The following is a 19,284-nucleotide window of genomic DNA, read 5'->3' as shown; positions in this document are numbered from 1 at the left end:
CTCGGCGTCAGAGGAGGACCATGATGAAGGCTTGCACTGGGGGGTTCCTGCAGCAAGAACAGTGGAAGAAGGATGGAGGCATGCAGCCAAGGGAATTTCTTGAGATTCCGTAGCATGCAATAGGTGTCTGTTCCTCTTTGCTTATGTGCAGGCCCATATGTGGTTTTTCGCAAACCTTGTGGGCCTCTGCTCAAATGTCCCTTTGAATGAAAATGCTAGATCTTTCCGGAATCTTCAATTTAAGGGCCCCTAATAGATTCCCCACCTGCAGCGCCGGAGGATCGGGAGTTGGAATGTTTAAAAAAGCCATAAGATCTAGCACCCTGTCATGAAATGCCCAGATCGAAGAAGGTAGATCCTTGTCATCATCTTGAACATCCGGCGCATCCCTTTGGCGGGATCATCAACAGGCGGAGTGGAGCGTGGAATGGCGAGCGCTGGTTCAGGCTCCTTTGGCTCCATAGGCCACTCCACCAGAGGGGGCAGAGGAGGCAGCCTTTCCACTGGCTTGGGAGACGGCAGCGAAGGAGGCAGCTCCCTTGGTGCAGGAGGCTCTGGTGGTCTGGGGAACATTTCCGTGAAGAGTTCTTCAACGTATGCCTTCATAAAGCCAGAGTATATCAGGCTTTGGAAATGACTGAAGTACATTGCCTCTGAAGACGTTCTCGGCTGTGGAGTAAGGAATGGAATATCAAGCGGACTGTGCCTCCACGAGTCTGTTGAGACTGGGTGCCAAGAGGGTCCCCCTATCCAGGGTTCCACATAGTGTAGAGCAGCCGATGTTGGAGGAAACGATAACGCTGGTGGAAGGGGTGTTTTTGTATTCCATTCCAAAGGTGGATTGAATGGATTTCCCTCCTCCCAACCCCACCAAGGATGCAGACGGGAAAGATTTGGGCCGGTATCTAAATCTGACACCACTGAGGGTGCTAACAAAATGGCCAACCCAAAGGGGCAGACAAAATGGCTGACAGTCGACGCTGGTTGAGGCACCATTGTGAGACCCTTTGTGATGACATGTGTCACAGGTCTGTCAAAAGCCATTGTGCATTTGACAGCTGTTTTGGTAGCTTAGAGCCGATCTTTAGCCCTCCTTGAGGGATCCTCGGCAGAGCTGGTGACTAACGACTTTGGACACTTGTCAGTCCTATGCGCTCTCTCAGACTGGCCGGTAGTATCTTTAGCCCCTCTGAACTTAATCCAGTCTTGTTAGTCCCGGAACGGGTATCCTCAGCCTTGCTGGTGCTTCTTTTAGTCCCTTTTATGGACACCTCAAGAGAGACACTGGTACATTTAGCCCCCAAAGCAGGAACTTTGGAGAAAACTCCAGTCAGTATCCATTTTAGACTGGTATACAGTGTATTTAACAAATTAATTTTCATCGAGGGCTTTTTCACCGAAAATGTTTTATTGAATCACTTTTTCATCAAATAAACTATATATTAAATTATTATATATCAAAAATGTACTGTTTAGAACATGAAATATAATAATGTGACATTAAACATTTTCTAAATATAATGTATTTTTGGGTGGGGTAAAGGGTTACATTTGTTTGGGAATGTTTGGAGTGTTTTTAAGGGCAGAAAATGCCCCCCCCCAAATAAAATACATTTTAAAAATGATTTAGGTTTACTGGTGTTGGAGGTCAGGGAGACTCAACTAATTAAAAAAATAAAATAAAAAAATGAATTCGGTTTACAGGTTTTCGGTATAAAATTTTCGTTAAACACTTTTAGTTATGTGAATCTACATTCGGTGAATTAGTTTTAGATGAAATAATTAAGTTGAAACATACTTTAGTTGTAAAGAATTCGGTGAAAAGACATGTAGCCCTGGGGATGCTAAAGCCCGTACAACTCTTCCCGGAACCAGATAACCCTGGGAAGGAGTCATCCCGACAGGGTGCCCTGAAAAGAAGAATACTTACCAGGTGACTTCTCTTCAATGAAATTTCATAGGTGTACCAGAGGGAAGCTGTGAAAGACCTCTTCCCACCTGACAAGCCTTCTTTCAAGTGCATGGACTGAGAGGAAGTCGCAGTAGAGGCACACGTCCCAATGTCGGTCTGGGCCCAGGCACTCGAGGTAAAGGATGCGAGTGTCTGACCCCAAATAGTGATGCCTGCAGGAAGTACACTAGACAAAACCCTTACACTACGGGATAGGAGGAGGAAAAGAACGTGACTGCAGTACCGGAGTAGGAAGACAAATTTGAAGGATAAATGCAGGGAAGACAAAAGAAAAGGGCGATGCTAAGTGCATCTGATCCCAACCATGCGAAGAAAAGGACTGAAGGGCGATGTGCTGAGCAGGGATCAGGAAGGCAGGGCTAAAGCCACACACACTGGTCCCACTTAAAAATAAAAGGACAATATTTTTGATGCTATCAAAAAGTGCACCGGTCCCATCCCAAAGGCCAGACTATTTCCACAAATATGGAGGAAAGGGGACGGGATTTAGGAGCATGTCAGTATGAATACCTTACCCTTATGTCACAAGACCGCCTGCTCAGTTTGTTTTCAATACCTGACTTGCCTTTCTACCCACAAGTGCTGGTCCTACATATGAAACCAAAGCAGTCTCCAGCTTGCTAGAGTAACAGCCGGATGCTAACCGGTAATGAGGAGGGAGGGTGACGAAGTTCCCTACCCGTGGATTATGGGTGCCGTGGTCACAGCGGTCTGGTGATGACATCAAACATGCTATATGCCAACAGGAGGTACATGGGGAAATCCCAAGGATAAGGCAAGGGAATTTTACATTCCCCTACCCCTTTAAGAAGTACTCACATGTTAAGGAAAAACTAGCACCCTAGTGACCATGCAAGATAGGCTTCCCTTGCTAGGCAGCCAAAGTCGTGAAGTAGAGTACAAAGGATAAAGCAAGCAGCAGCTTGCCAGAGGTCTCTGGGGCAATCTCGGGCCTGCCACTCAGTGTGCGGATAGGTACATTGGGTGGGCCGCTCAGCAGCAGGCTAAACACACTTGAGAACGCCAAAATGCCACACAATCCTAAAAAAAGTCTTGATCCGCTCTGAATAGACAACACACAGGTGATTCAGGTCCCTGATCCTTGGTAAAAGAATCAGCATGCCACACCATTATGGACCACAGAGAAAACATTCCCACGGAGGACGGTCCATAGATTGTTAGCAGGGCCCCAGAAAAGGTAGAGTTTCCCTGGGAGCAGGCTGAGGAACCTGAGGAGTTGGCAAGCGAGCGCAGGAGGTGGAAAAGGAGAGAAGGTTAAAAAAGGCATCAGAAAGGAGTTTGAAGGAGCCGAGAGAAGAGGTGGAGAAAGGTTGAAGGAGGAGAGTTGTCAAGAAGATCAATAAGGGGATTGGAGGAGATAGCAAGGGGAAGGTGAGATGTTGCAGGAGATATTAAGCAAGAGGTTACAGAGAGGGAGAAAGTTGGAGAAAACATGAAGAAGTTGGAGGGAGATAGAAAGTCAGAAGGGACACAATGAAGGAAAGAACCAAACGGATGTCTTTGAAAACAAAAATGTTTTTAAAAAAATAAATCGAAAAACAAAATTTCCAAGTAGAAAAGACTGTTTTTTTTAACCAAATTTCTACATTTTCTTTTAGCTTTTTACACTTAAAAAAAAAAAAATTATGCAGGGGGAGACCCGTGCACCCTCCCCTTGTCAGGAGTCGAGGTGGGCTTGCATCATCCCCGTCTCATCATACACGACATGTGCTTTCAAAAGCACACGACTCATACACTCACTCACACGTACCATATCGTAGCAAACATCTTAAGAATGTTTTAATACCTTGCCACACCAGATTCGTTAAAAGCTATCCTTCCTTTCCTTTGCGATGGCGGTTTCCATGGAAATTGGGGCAGAGACACTGACCCCTTCAGCATCAGACGCGCATTATGATCATGTGATCATAACTTCTTAAACTCGTTTGCTTAGCGTTCATTGCTTCTGATTATTCCGAAGTGCTCTACGTTCGTAAAACTCAAGTTTCCTGCTTTACTGTTCTTGACCTTTTTGAGGGATTTTGTACCACATGTTCTCCCTGTGTTTTCAGTCCCCAACCTGTCTCTCTGAACCTTGTTCTCCATTGTGTCTTGTCTCCCGATTCCTCGTACCCACCCTGTTTTGAACCTGATTACCTGCTGCCGACCAGGACTTCTTTCAGGACTGCCTTTGCCTCGCATTAGTTATTGTTGAAGAAACGCCTGCTGCCGACCCGGACTTCTTACAGGATTGCCTTTGCCTCACGTTTGTTGTTGTTGAAGACATGCACGTTGCCGACTCAGACTTCATTTAGGATTACCTTCTGCCTCACGCCTGGTCATTGTTCACCACGAGTCTGCTGTCGACCTGGATTTCATTGGACTACCGATTCTTCTTTGAATCCACCCAGCTGCAAGTGCTATCACGTAAGACTGACTGATATCATCCTCCTCGCCTCACCCCGGTATGGACTAGAGACTGCCTGTGTACCATTGTTGGGGAAGGGGGTGGAGCATCCTCGTTCCGTCGGGTACTCTTTTTTGGACTTCCTCACCCCTAAGTGTACCTTACAGTCTTACATGGAGCACCTGTCCTGTCTTTGATTACCACACGATCATCCCATGGTAAGAAGTGTCTGTCCATTACTTTGGATTTTTTCTATCTTTGCTTGACCTTTTTCATACTAAGAGTTCTTTCTATAATTATCTATTGTCACAGATCTACTCAGGGCTTCCTTTGATATTGATGTTGTTTTAAAGCTGTGTCATCTTGTGATTTTGAGCATATACACTAAGGTAGTAGATTATCCGTCCTCCCTATTTGTTCCGATAGTAGGAAAGAGTTGTTATTAATCCTTCTTTTCCTTTCCAGTTTAGGCAGTCTCCTGCCACACGTTTGGGTCCATTCTTCCAAACAATTAACCCCTGGTGCTGGTTTTTTATATCCATACACAGGGTTACATTGTAGGGTAGAATTCGTCTTCTATACTACGTGGGCAACCTTGACCAGGCAATCCTGACACCCCTCCACTGCCCCCTACCCAAGTTATACCCTTACCCCACACCCCATCTATTTTTCAACAGAAATGTGGGAACACTGAAAAAACTCGGCCATTCCAACCTCAAACCTTCCTGATTTGTTTTTTTCTATGGATACCGAAGTAAACCAGAGGAGAGGATTGGAATCAACTGTGAAGATTGGAGGAGGTATTCAGGAGAAGGAGGGAGGAAGACAATCCCAAGGAGGAAAAGAGTAGATCTCAGAAGAGCACAGTGGCTTGGGAGTCAGGATAAGGTGAATAAGACAACGGACAAGACTGAGCCTGGGAGTGGAGGAAGAACTAGCAAATGGCAGAGTGCCAAAGAAAAGAGACAAAGGGAGAGAAACACCGGTGCAACAGTGGTTCCCCTAAGTACATGACCGTGTCAACATGACCAGAAGGACACATGGGATGGATCAGAGCCAGGAGTCTAAGGCGGCAAGCTAGTAGGGGTTGAGCCAGTAAGCTAAATCAGGTTGCCAGTGAGCCCTCTGGGGCGTTCCGAGACACTATTCAGCTCCTACCACCACCATCCTGATGGTGTAGTGTGCGGGCACATGAGGACCCAGGGAACCACGAATCACTGAGTCCTCTGGTAAATGGCAGGAAGGTGAGGCCCAGAAACCATTGAATAAGAGGAAAATGAAGTAGTGTGGGGACATTCAGAACCCCAATTGATATGATATGATATGATATGGCAATTATAACGCACCTATACACAAGTGTTTCAAAGTGCAACGAGGCAAGGGGGGGGGAAACAGAGGGAAGACAGACAACGATCTTACTAGGCTAGGAGACATTGAGATCACGCAAGTGCAGGGGAGGGGGGAAAGGGTAAGTGTGGGGGTAAGGAGGAGGGGGCAGTGCAATACATAGGATCAACAGTAAAGAATAAATAAAATAATTAAAAACAGTAGGTAAAAGAGCAGCCAGCTAGTGGCAAGTGCTGGGGTAAGTGCAGACATCAAGTGTCAAGAGCTGGTGGGGACTGTAGGGATACAGAAACAGCCCCCAAGTGCAGGTGAAGTGGGAGAATGGGAGAAAAAGCTCCCCCCAATCTCCTCGCAACCATGGCTTAGAGGATCGCGGCCCAGACACCCACCATGAGATGAGTTTGTCTATCTACCAGATGACAAAATACCCTGGTTCAAGGACATAAGGATATGCCCACCAGCCTGTCCTACTCAAGCCGACACCTGCGGCATGGATGAACTCGACTAAGACCTTAACAGCGAGCACCCACATCGTTAGAGATGCCATAATGACCTAGCCAACTGCCAAGAACACACGTGCCACCACGCACACTGGTCGCTCATGCACCAACCTATACGAAGAATATATTCAGTGCTATGACTTAGGTGACGGATACACCCACTGACGCGCATCTTTATTATTTTTCACATAGGCCACTTTTTTAGTAATGCAGAAACGCAAGACGCATAAAGCACTCGAGTATACGCCTGCTGGCGCTTCTCCCACCCCTCGCATTGTGATGAGAATATAAAGAAGACGTAATATTGCTTATGAAGCCATGTCAACCGCAACACAAGTGCCGTGCATTATACATCCCCACCCACGAACTAGGCCCAAGTAGGCCGCAAGCAAGAACCGCCATGAACACTGTATGAGCGAGAGTACAAGGGCTGATCACGCAGAACGAGCCCAGCGAGAGCTCACAGCCAAGGGGGCGATGTTGCAACTTGTATGCTACCAGCCGGCGCCAAGGTCACACCGGTAAGCAAAGCCAAGCACACAGAAGCAAAATACAACTTTAAATGTGCAGAATTCCGCCCCAGCTACGGTCTCTCCACACGTGACCAAGCCGACCTGACAAGGTGCCAGACCCACGAGGAAGAAGTCGCCTGGGTCCCACATCTGGGACACAGGTTGCAACAGTGAAATGACTAGATGGACACCTACAGCGATGGGAATGGCCTGCTCTCAGGCCTATGAGCAAACCCGCACATTGTCTGCACAAACACATAGTTACACATTGTTGCTAGTGACAGGTACACCGCGAGCTGGGAACGATGATGGTCCCAGACTGGGGGGCTCGCGGGAGGACCAATCAGAACATGAGGGCACTCATCACTGACGCCACTAACATTAGCCAATCATTAGGGGTCTTCGTTTAACAATTTTCAAGTATCTAATAGAAGGGACAACCCAAGTATACTACCTGACTCATCCTTAACCACTAATATTGCTCTCTATATGTATACTACACTAACCCTACCACTCGAGGAACCAATCCGGAGTGGCAATAGGTTTTTTCGCTAACTTTCCCAGGTGACAAAAGTAGCACGTCATACTGCGGCAAAAAGGGCCTGCGAGCCCCACGAATTTTGAGAGTCTGGACGGACGTGTACGATCCTAGACCCATCCCTGCCGTGTTTTAATAAACAGCAGAACCGCCTTGCTTCTTGCGTGTGTCTCATACTCATTTCTTGGGAAGTTCAGGAGGAGTTGGGGTCTCCCAACCCCGAGGTCCGCGGACGGCTCAGCCGACCCCGGGATAACCACCCCGACAAGTTGGAGGCACTGCTGAGATCGCTTTACGATCTACCTTTCCTTTTTCCAGGGCCTCTCATTGCGAGGAAGCCCGGCGGCGCGGCCCCCTCTGCCGCTGCCCCCTTTTGAGGACTACAGGACCATCGCGGAACTGCGAGAAGACCGGACAGCGCAATCCGGATATTGGCCCTCGGGAGCCGGTTGAGAAGTATCCCGCCCGCGGTTGGCGAGTGTCCAGACGTGGTCCAGACGGGGGAGGTGGCGAGCCGCTTCGAGGGGTGCACGCAGTCGAGCGGCCCTGCATCAAGAGAACTTGGTGAGTATGTCACACCCAACAAGCAATGTGAGATTGTGAGGGAGGGGGGAGGAGTTGTAATAAGGGCGGCGGGAGGTGTTACTAAGGTGTGCGGCGAAGATTTGATAAATTAGTGTTGACGGTGAAGTGAGTGGTAGCGGGACAGGTGCGAGAGCCGTCCGCTACAAAGTCACGGAAAAAGGTCGGGTGGAGCAAGAAAGCACCACATGCGGTTGTTCGTAGACACTGATTGGCCTAAGTCGTGGCCACCTGTAAAGGGGGTGTGTGTGTGTGTGTGTGTGTGTGTGTGTGTGTGGCTTTCCTACAAATTGGCGGTTGTTGATCAATGAGTAGATGAGGATCCCTATTGATCGAGCAATGAAGCTCGATAAATAGAGGACGTTTTCCTGTAGGTGGTAGCTAAATTGTTGCCTAGTACGGAAGATAATTGGCTGGTTAAGCCCTCCCGGTGAGGGGCATGTCACACGCGAAGCGATGCAGCGTGCGCAGTCCGATTATATGAGTGTATTGTTGGTTACCTTGTTCCAGGCGTAACAAGGACAGCTGTGGGGATAACGGGGACAAATAGTTAAAACTTATTGTGCGCTCTCTTGAAGTGTAAAAGATCTTACCGGTAGTTGTTGGAAGAGGTCGGTGACGTCACCCGTAGGGCTTTCATAGGACACCTTGACCACACAGCATTGTTGAAGGGTGGTCGGGAAGTGAATAGAGGGCAGGGGTGTGCACGAAGATCGCCGGCCACCCCAAATACCGGACAGGTGGAGTGGCGGAAGTGACCGCGCACGGAGAACGCCGGCCACGCTGAGTGAGGTGGAAGGAGGAGGGGATGAGATAAAGTGGGATGGCTGTATAAGCCCGTCACACAGGACACGCAGCCGCAGGGGGGGCTTCATGCGCCGTGGCCGCAGGGGGCCGTTACGGTATTAAGGAAGAAAACAAACACAGGAAAGGACAGTTTATTTGCAATTGTTATATTTGGCTGTTTTCTTTTAGCGGACGATCGCAAGTCCCCGAACTACGGGGCCAGGTAACGACAACTATACTGAAGGGAGCTAAAAACACAGTGTAACCATGTCATACTGGGTAGAATCGGGAGGGTGGGGGAATACCCCGACTACCCCACTGCAGCATATTTGATATTTGTAAAACACTATCGCCCCATAGGGAAAAACTGATCAAATACAGCATAGAATGGACACAAGGGACAGACAACAAAATGACGACACCCTGGCCGCCTCATGGCAGTTTCGACCCGTACGTCCAACACTCACTACTGACACACATACATAACACATACAAAGGGAAGAAGTTGGTGCATCACGTGGAGGTGTTTAACTTATGGAGGATGTTCCAGGGGTCCCGACCAGGGCCAACCGGGATGTTCACTGTGGAGGAAACGAAGGAGGGGAAGAAGATTAAGGAGGAAAAGAGAAACGGGGAACAGGAGGTTGATAGCGCACAGTGCGCGGGAAGAGACCGGAAGGGGGACGAAAAGCTTGGCATCGCAAGTGAAATAGAAGTAAAGAAGGAAGGGACCGATGACATGCCCCTAGCGAAAGTAGTGAAGAAGGGAGAAGGGGGTTTATATCCTGTGACGGAACTACGAGAAGCAGCAAGGCAACAACTAACGGCAGCTGAGGGATATTCGAACCCCGCGTACAGCCCACCACCATATACAGCCACAGGTAGCTACACAGGGGGGAAGGAGGTGACAAGTACGGTAGGCCCAACTTGTATGAAGGTGCATGCAAAGGAAGGGAAGAACAGTAAAGAACCCATCCCAAACATAGGACACGACGAGTGGGTAGCAGCGCAGGTGCTGTTAAAATTGCGAGGGACACTAACGGGAGAAGAAAAGGAGGTAGTACGGAGAATGAACAAGGACGATGAGGGCAGCACTGAAATAAGAGGGGAGGCAGCTAAAACGAGAGAAGGGGAGCTGTCACGAGAAGAGGAGGAGATGTTGGAGGAACGATTGGAAGAATTAAGGAATGAACAAAATGCACTGATCAAACAGCTCGAGAAAGAGGCACGAGGGAGAAGGAAGGAAAGGAAGGAAAGTAGGGATGAGTTAGAGAAAATGAGGGAACGAACTGAAGAACGGAAGAGGGAAGCTGAGAGAATGAAGGCAATAGCAGAAAGGGTATCCCGAGCAGCACAGCATGACAGGAAAAGAGAGGAAGAAGAGAAAGAAAGGGAAATGGAACTATGGAAGAAGAAAATACTCTCCGAGAGCACCAGGAAATACGAGGAAGGTAAAGTAATAGAAAGCATATTAGAAAGGGAGAGAGAGAGAGATGGGAAAGGAGGAGAGAGGAAGAAAGGATATTAGAGAAGGTGAGTAATGAGGTGATGGAGGAATTGAAAAATAAAAGAGGAAATAGGTGGTGAAATAATGGAGAAGAGGGAAGAGGAAAGAAGAGAGAGGAAAGGGGGGGAGTGGGGTAAAAACATATGAACGTCGGGATACAGAAGTAGCCACGACATCAGCGCAAAGGGGAGCAATTGGTAAAGGAGAACAGGAAGGAACGGATTTAATAGACTTAAAAACGGTGACGATTAGGGGGAAAAGGACAGATTGGGGGTTGTCGCTGCTGGATGAATTCTGCAGCAAAGAAGAAGAGGGAATGGGGGAAGAAGTAAGAGGAGGCGGTAGGGAAAGCTTAGACAAATTGTACATCACACGCACCAACCGGGAATCACCATGGGCATGCAGAAAGAAGGAAGAAGTGGAGGGAAGCGAGGAGAAAGAACGAGAAGTGGCGGGAGGGCAAACGCGTGCAGTCACACCCGCATCATTCCGCCCAACATGCCCACCCACACAAGCTCCTGAATACACCCCATACGCCGGCAGGCTTAGAGATCTCCCGGGACGTAGGCAGGAAGAACGGACACACTCACCTGCATTAAATAAAGAAAGTAATAAGAGAAGGGGGAGAAATGAAGGGGAAGCTACAACAAGCAGCGGTAATATGGACATGACCGATGATCTAGTTGACACAGAAGAAGAGGAGGGGTATACGGACTCCACACCGCGACAACTGGGGGGACAGATGGGGCACAATCTAATGCCGCTATTGGAGAGGGGGGGGGGTTAGTCCACAATACGTCCCTTGGAAGCATGCCGATAAGGAAAATATAAAGTGCAGACTCCCATCACTTAGTGGAGGAGCGGGAAAATGGATATACGAGATGGAAAAGCACACTGCAGGACAGAAACTAGCAGTAGGAGACGTGAAGGGCCTATTAATATCAATATTAGGGGATGCGGCAGATGACATCTGGAAGAGGGCGGGATTCCCCGGAGTTACAATAACGAACACATCACATGACAGGGCGCCATTTGCGAATTGCAGGCATGCATTATGGCAAGCTCTGAGGATACAATACCCAGACACCTCAGATATAGGAGCAATTACGTCACATAAGATGCGCGAGAACGAAGATCCTGTTGATTATATCCAGGAGAAGTGGCGCATGGAAACTAGAGAGCAATGGGACAAGACACTGGCAATCTTTTACCACATACTAATACAAGGGCTTCCGGAGACAGTACAAAAACAATTGAAGAAGATAGTGGGGATGGAAGCCAAGGCCTGGCCGGAAATACAATTAACAATAGTACACCATTGTAGGATGTGGCAAGAAAAGATGAAACAAAAAGAAGAAGATAGAAAAGTGGAAGAGGCTAAATTAGTGCAGAAAAAACTGACGAAGTACACCATGAAAGGAGCACTAATAACTACACCAACAACAGTGACACCAAACCCCACGCAAGTAGTGGCTGCACAGGATCCCTCACAACTTCAAATAGCACCACTACCACAATCACCACGACTTATAACACAACAGATGCCACCACCCCCACCATACACGGCTAACATAGGAGGAGGGTATTTGGTACCAGGAAATGGATATTATAACAACATCAGGGGAAGGGGAGGAATGATGAGGGGGAGGGGATATGGCCAACCTGCACAACAGCAAGGGGGAGGATTTCAGAGTTTCTATCAGAGTTTCTACCCCAATAGGCAATAGGCAACCAGGGTACCAAGATAATGCTGGAAGTTTCCCATGGCAGACCAAGGAACCACCTGTATGTTGGGTTTGTGGGATGTTAGGACACATGTCGTGTACGTGTAGAATGAGACCCTCCCCACCAGCATGGGGGGAAACACGGACAACAAGGGCCTATGAGGGAGCAGCATGGTTACCAACAACCACATGGAATACAACAGAGCAGCACACAGCACTACCGCAACAACAGGTGGCAATAACACAACACCAAGTACAGCCAGTGCAACAGCTCACTCAAATACAGGACCATAAGTTAACACCCACCGATACACAGCTACAACAAACACAGTTGGGAAGGGTGACTATCCTGGGACACAACCCTTACACAGGAAGCGGTCAGTCATTATACCCACAATTGGACAGCCCACAGACGTCCTAGGTGTGTCCGATCCTGTCGATAACACCTAATAGTGCGGAGGAACCACGCATTGAGGTAACGATAGGTGACAAAAAATTATCATTCCTTGTTGACACTAGGGCAACCAGGTCTTGCATAAAGGAGGGTAGATTCAAAATGTCAGGTGAGGCCATGAACACCCAAGGATTTTCTGGGGCTAGGGGGTTGGTTCCCTTTACTGATAACATCTCCTTATCTATTGGAGATTATGACATGTCTGTCCCACTCCTGTACTCAAGGGAGTCGCCAGTGAACATACTTGGGAGGGACATAATGAGCAGGTTAAATATGACAATCTCCTTCACGGAGAATGGTATAATTTGTTCCACACCAGGAATAAACATGCTTACTGCACGACAAATACTGCAGGCGTACTGTGGCCAGACAGTAGCTCGAGCTGAGCCGGTGGATGGCGAACTGTTCCAGTACGGAACAGACATGGCATTTGCCTGGATGCCAGGAATAGAAGGAAAGATCTGGAGGAGGCCAGCAGCATATTTGTTCAGGCCTGAGACACCAGCCAGTGAACCAGACGGGAAGGTGATTTCGGTGAGCATCGAGAGTATTGTAGCAACTGCTGATTACATCGCAGTACATGCCCAAGACAGGGAAGGGAGAGCATGGAGGGCAGTGATAGCCCTGGCTGAGGGATGCAGGCTCACCCAGGTGTCTGATGAAGAGCTCTTTTCAGAAGTATCGGAAGAAGGAGAGATGATATTTATGAGTGTAGATATCTGGCTAAGAGTGACGTATAAGCAAGTGGCACAGAAAATGGCCATAGCACTCGAGGCACACGCATGTACCCCAGTACCATTCTAAGAGGAAGATATGGCTAAGGTTCCAGCATCACTGTGGACCACCAGTCCCTATGACGTGGGCTGCATAAAAAGTATCGGAGGAGTAAGAATAAAGCTGAAAAAGGGTGCAATACTACCTAGAGTGAAGCAATACCCACTATCAAAAGAAGCGGATGAGGGCATATACGAAACCATAACGGCCCTGATAAATAATGGCATATTGGTACCTTCAGAATCACCATGTAACACGGCCGTGTACCCAGTGCGCAAAGCTAAAGGGGGGTCTTGGTGTTTCATCCAGGACCTCAGACCCTTGAATAACATTGTAGAGGCAGAATACCCCATAGCAGCAAACCCAGCCACAATATTATGTGGAATTCCGGCAGAGGACTCGCGGTTCACTGTGATTGACCTCAAAAATGCCTTTTTCTCAATACCTCTGCACCCAGATTCACAAGACTTGACAAGCTTCACATACAGAAACACAAAATGGAAACACACTAGGTTACCACAAGGGTACTGCGAGTCACCCTCAATTTTCAACAGAGTAATACAGATGGATTTGGGAAACATTGAATTAGAAAGTACGGTGCTGCAATATGTTGACGATATAATAATTTGCAGCACAACCGAGAAAAGGTGCAGGGAGGACTCAATGAAAATGCTGACAGTGTTGGCTGAAAAGGGGTACAAGGTAGACAAGGAAAAGTTACAGTACTGTCAGGATCAGGTACTATACATTGGTCAACTAATATCCCAGCACAGACGAAAGATTGCACCACAAAGAGCACAAGCTATATCCAACACACCACAACCACAAACGGTGAGGGACCTGCAGCAGTTCCTGGGTTTATGCAACTACTGTAGAGCATGGGTTTGTGACTACAGCTCATACATAGGACCCCTACTTGAGGCATTGAGAGAAGCACACAAAGGGGACAAAACACTGGGATGGACAAGAGAAATGAAGGACGCGTTTGATGAGTTGAAACACGCCATATCCACTGCTCCGATACTAGCCACCCAAGATTATGAACGACAGTTCTTCATCTTTTCACATTGTGACTCAGCAGTAATGAAAGCCGTATTGACTCAGAAAACCAGCATGGGACACAAGCCAATAGCATTCTACAGCGGCCACTTGGACCCTGTCATGCTAGGACATTTACCTTGCGAACAGAGTCTCGCCGCAGCTGCATTTGCGGTGGAGAAATCATCATCGATTACAATGGGGTGCCCCACCACACTATTTGTGGAGCATGCGCTATTTGCAATATTGATTAAGCCTAAGTCCACACTAACCACACAAAGGGCGTCAGATTATGAGATCATCTTGTCTAGACCCGAATTGTCAATTGTCAGATGCAGTACAGTTAACCCAGCCAGATTTATAGCGGAAGTTATTGAGGAAGGTGATTATGCTCAAGATTGTACACAGACTATCGAAACATACTCATGCACTAGAAAAGTTGAGGAGGATGCACTTAAAGGTGGAGAGATTTTGTATATTGATGGTTCATCAACAATAGACCAAAGTGATGGGATAAGGAGAACTGGGGCAGCAGTTGTAAAAATGACAGAAGATTTGATGTATGTACCGGTGAAATGCGTGCAGTTACCACAGCATTATTCGGCTCAAGCAGCGGAATTGGTTGCACTGATCTTGGTGTTGAAGGAAAGCGTTGACAAAAAAGTTACCATATATTCTGATAGCGCATATGTCATGTCAACCGTCCACTCGGGGCTGATAAAATGGCAGATAAGAGGGTTTAGGAGAGCTGATGGCACCCCAGTGCAACATGCTCTTTTATTAGCAGAAATAATTGAAGTGATTAATGATCCCCAAGTGATAGCTTTGGTTAAATGCCCGGCACACAATAATGGAAACGACCATATCTCGAAAGGGAATGAAACAGCGGACGCACATGCCAAGCATGCGGCATACTTTGGTGAAATATGGAACCCCCCAGAATCAGAGAGAGGGAGGGGAATGGCAAAACAGATGATGATGAAAGAAGGGTATACCCATCTCCCCGCCACACAGATAATGGAATTACAGGCAGCCGCACCAATGACAGAAAAGGAACTATGGGTAAAAAGAGGATGTACGATGTCACGAACTGACGCACTGTGGCGTCAAAATAACACCGGAAAAGTGGTCATGCCATTGGCCCTGTTGAACACCGCCCTGGCCCAGCTCCACCATCCAGCACATACAGGAAAGGAAGTAATTGCAGCACGAATTAGGGAAGATTGGTTCTGCCCCGAGTTCAATTCTCATGTCACCAATTTTATCAGCAATTGCCTCACATGCCAACAGTTTACGGCCGGTCACACGCTGCAAGTGATAAAAGGTACTATACCCCGGCCAGAGGGACCCTTCCTACACATTCATATTGACTACGTTGATATGATCAATGTATGTCAAGGACATAGGTATATGATTGTAGTGGTATGTCCATTCTCCAGGTGGATCGAGGCCGGACCCTGCTCATACGCAGATGCGTTCAGAGCAGCTACATTTTTAGTAAGAGAGGTGTTCCCCAGGTGGGGTGTGTGCGAAGTGCTGCGGTCAGATAACGGCCCACACTTTGCTAATGAAATGTTTCAGCACATCACATCCTTACTGGGTATTAAACATAAATTTGCATGTGCATACCATCCGCAGGCCAACGGTGTATGTGAACGCCTGAATGGCCTATTGAAAGAAGAAATTGCAAAAATTCAGCAGACAACCAAGAAGAGCTGGTTGTACTGTCTTCCTTTGGCTCTTTTTGAGCTAAGGAATAGGCCAGGGTCTGATCACCACCTCACTCCCCATGAGGTGGTGACAGGACGTCAAATGCGCCTTCCTCTAACGCCTACATCAAGAGCATTCACGGACCATGAAAACACTGCAACTGTTCTTGGTGACGAAATGTATCAATATGTGTCTTCTTTGATTACTAGTGTAGCGTTTGTCTCTCAACAGCTCGAGCGCACGCGGGGCGGGTCGAAGAGTTTTCAACAAGAAGACACCAGCAAGGAACTGGGAAAAGAAGGACTATGCACTATTGCTAAAGGTGACCATGTGCTACTCCGCAACTTTACTAGAAAGTGGAACGGCCCACGCTTTACCGGTCCTCATTTGGTAGAAGAGGTAGCTACCAGAGCGGTGAAATTGCAGGATAAGCGCGCCTGGAATCACCTACACGACGTAAAGAGCTACAAACTCCAGACCCGCCCTGGCGTTAACGACAGGACCATTGGAAGAACAACATCAACAGCATCGGCTACAGAGAAGGAGACATCGACCACAGCTGATGACAATAGTGTCACTACACTTGATCACCCCCCAGATTCCCCAGTGGCAACTACTGCCATAGACATTGGACGCTTGCCCACATCCCATCCCATCCCATGGTCACGAGATCACAAAGTAAACAAACTTCTGCCCAATCGAGCCCCAGCCCCCTCCCCTCCAAGGTCACCACCGATTGATGGACGTTGTATAACAAACTTGGATATTGCACACATATAAAACACTTGTATGTTTTCTCTATTTTTCTCTCGCACATGCAGGTACCGTATATAATTGTATTGTTTAGAAAAAAAAGTATCTAACAGTGTGCTCTGCCCAGGAGTAGATGCTGCCCAGAGATGATAACACCCCTGAAGCCCTATCACACCAATTTGAATATCATATAAGAAGGCCAAAGTACCTAAAAAGAAGAAGGGCACGCGTATATTACACCACATTTGTTTTGGCCATAGAACAATCATTTCCCCATCTTCACGAGCACTTACCGGCTCTAAGAACTTGCTACTAAATTCCACATCCCAAGCATTATTCCCTCATATGTAGTAATCTTGCTGTCAATGCAGATAGGTTGTAATCAGTCCATAGCTCCATCATGACTGCCTCACTGTTCTATAAAAACCCTTATAGGAACCCCTTCCAGGGACATTTTGCGAAATGGTTCAGGCCTGGCAGCAAGATTGCGCTCTACAAGACGACCAACTACAATGGCCGCAAGCATGGAATCACATATCGAGAGTCACCACATCAGCGAGCATATTACAAACCCTAGATTTTTTTCACCATAGAGCTTTTAACAATCCTTTACTTCTCAGATGTGGCTCTTCACAAAATTACAACTGTTGGAGTTGCTTTCAACCTTCAGGGACCTTTAAGCATATGATTCTTGACTGTAAATATGTTAAACACTTCCGGCTCAGTGTGTGGAATACACGTAAACAAATCTTTGATCTACAGCTTGACTTTTGTCCTTGGCTACTCTTTATTGGAAATGTTATGGCAACACATGTTATGCATTAAGGTAATGTTTACCTGTTTAATCTTTTCATGTTGGTGGCCATCAAAACTATAACGTCCAACTGGAAAAATGTAGACCGACTTCTTTACAAAATATGGTGGAATTCAATATGTAACATTCATAGATTAGAAAAATGCAATGCATATACTCCTGTCCTATTACTAAAGCATGACCTAAAAGGGAAACCTCTTCTAGAGTCTATAACCCGTGTTACGTCTGCTTAACCGACACCCAATAAGGCAAATGTATGCATATCATCCCTCTGCTGCTTTCCCTTGTTTATCCCAACCCTCCCTCTTGGACATGTCTTGTCCTTGATGTGTGTCTGACCCTCTCTCATCCCCCCCCCCCACATATATCCCAAATTTGGATTTTCATACCCATGCGAGACTTATGTATTTCAACTGATAGATTTGGATTTTTCATTTGTTCATTTATATGCTTTCATTAGTTGATTAGTTACTATTACAATATTGTTTATGCATTGTATTGTCATTAGTAAAAAATCTTTTAAACAAAAAAAAGTTTGAGGCACACTTTGGGGCATGTTCATGCATGACGCTCCTCGGCAATCTGTTGACCCCCCAATAATAACGGCTGGTGTTGGGAGGAAAACTTTGGTAAAATTCCGGTATCACGTCCAAATAAGTGCCTTGACCACTCGGAACACATTCTCTCTTCGACCTAAATAAGCGTTCACTTTGTCACTGGTAAAATGTTAATGATGTTTTTTTCGTTAACAGTATCCCCCTCCCTTAGTCTGCCACCCCCTATTTTGGTTTACATTGTGGTGAATATTCATATTGCGCCTCTGAAGCCGCTTGAAGGGTGGCATTTTACTTGCCCCAATTCCTGTGCCATGTAGACAATGATGCAAGAAGTGGGAGAGAAATTGCAGCAGAATGGCTTTATAAAATATACTGCTGTGCGCATTCATGTGTGTTTTCCCTACTTAATGATGGGCTACACATATAGTGCTTTCCATGGAACATATTTACATACAATACCACACAACCGAAATGGGTACTGATTTTTTCAACCTCCGGAAAGATGAAAGTCTGAGTTGGCCTTGTTGGGATTTGAACCCGTGACCTGCACATCACAGACAGATTGCAGCAGCCAGCGCTCAATCCACCGAGCTATTTTACCGGCTTTAACATAGGAATTTGCTTATGATAACGTTATGTGAGCGCAAATGTAATTTGTGCTAGCACTGAAAGGAAAAAATAAAGTTATGGGCTCGGTTACACACGTATACATACATAACAGACACATTCTAGCAATTGTTTTAATTTATAATTGAACACCAAATAAATGCTGCAACATACAGACGATGCATGAAAAAGTATACCTCCCTAGCAACAGTTCCAAGTTATACTCACAAAAAGTAAGTAAATGGTAGTGAACGACCCCTCTCTGACCCGACCGGTGCAGTGCCCCCTGAGGAGCACTTGCACCCCCCCCCCCCCCGAACCCCCTCCAGGCATCAAAACCTGGCTCCACCACTGCGTTAAACCAGCAAACAAATTGGAAGGAAAATCAGCTTAAATGCAAACTGCGCTAGTAATGAGATGTCCGCAGTGTAACATGTTTGGAGTTCCCCTAAATAGCAATCCGACATCAAGCTTTCTCCCCAGTCGCCAGATCACGGTTTATTATGCAAAGTATCACTGCCTTACTTAGAAACTCAAGATGCTCAAAATGCGGCGGGCCTGAAGGAAGCTGTTCATTTGGGATCAAATCCTGCACAGTCAACTTTCACGTGCCTAGGATACTGGATACATTTCCATAAGGTTTCCAACCCTAAAAGTGAGAGCAGGTGTGTTGGGATGCCGAATATTCTGCCGTTCCAGCCAG

This window comes from Ambystoma mexicanum, chromosome 8 (assembly GCF_040938575.1).
Source record: "Ambystoma mexicanum isolate Mex_15411 chromosome 8, UKY_AmexF1_1, whole genome shotgun sequence".
NCBI lineage: Eukaryota > Metazoa > Chordata > Amphibia > Caudata > Ambystomatidae > Ambystoma > Ambystoma mexicanum.
The sequence above is the reverse complement of the archived record's forward strand: the minus strand, read 5'-3'. Positions refer to the sequence as shown.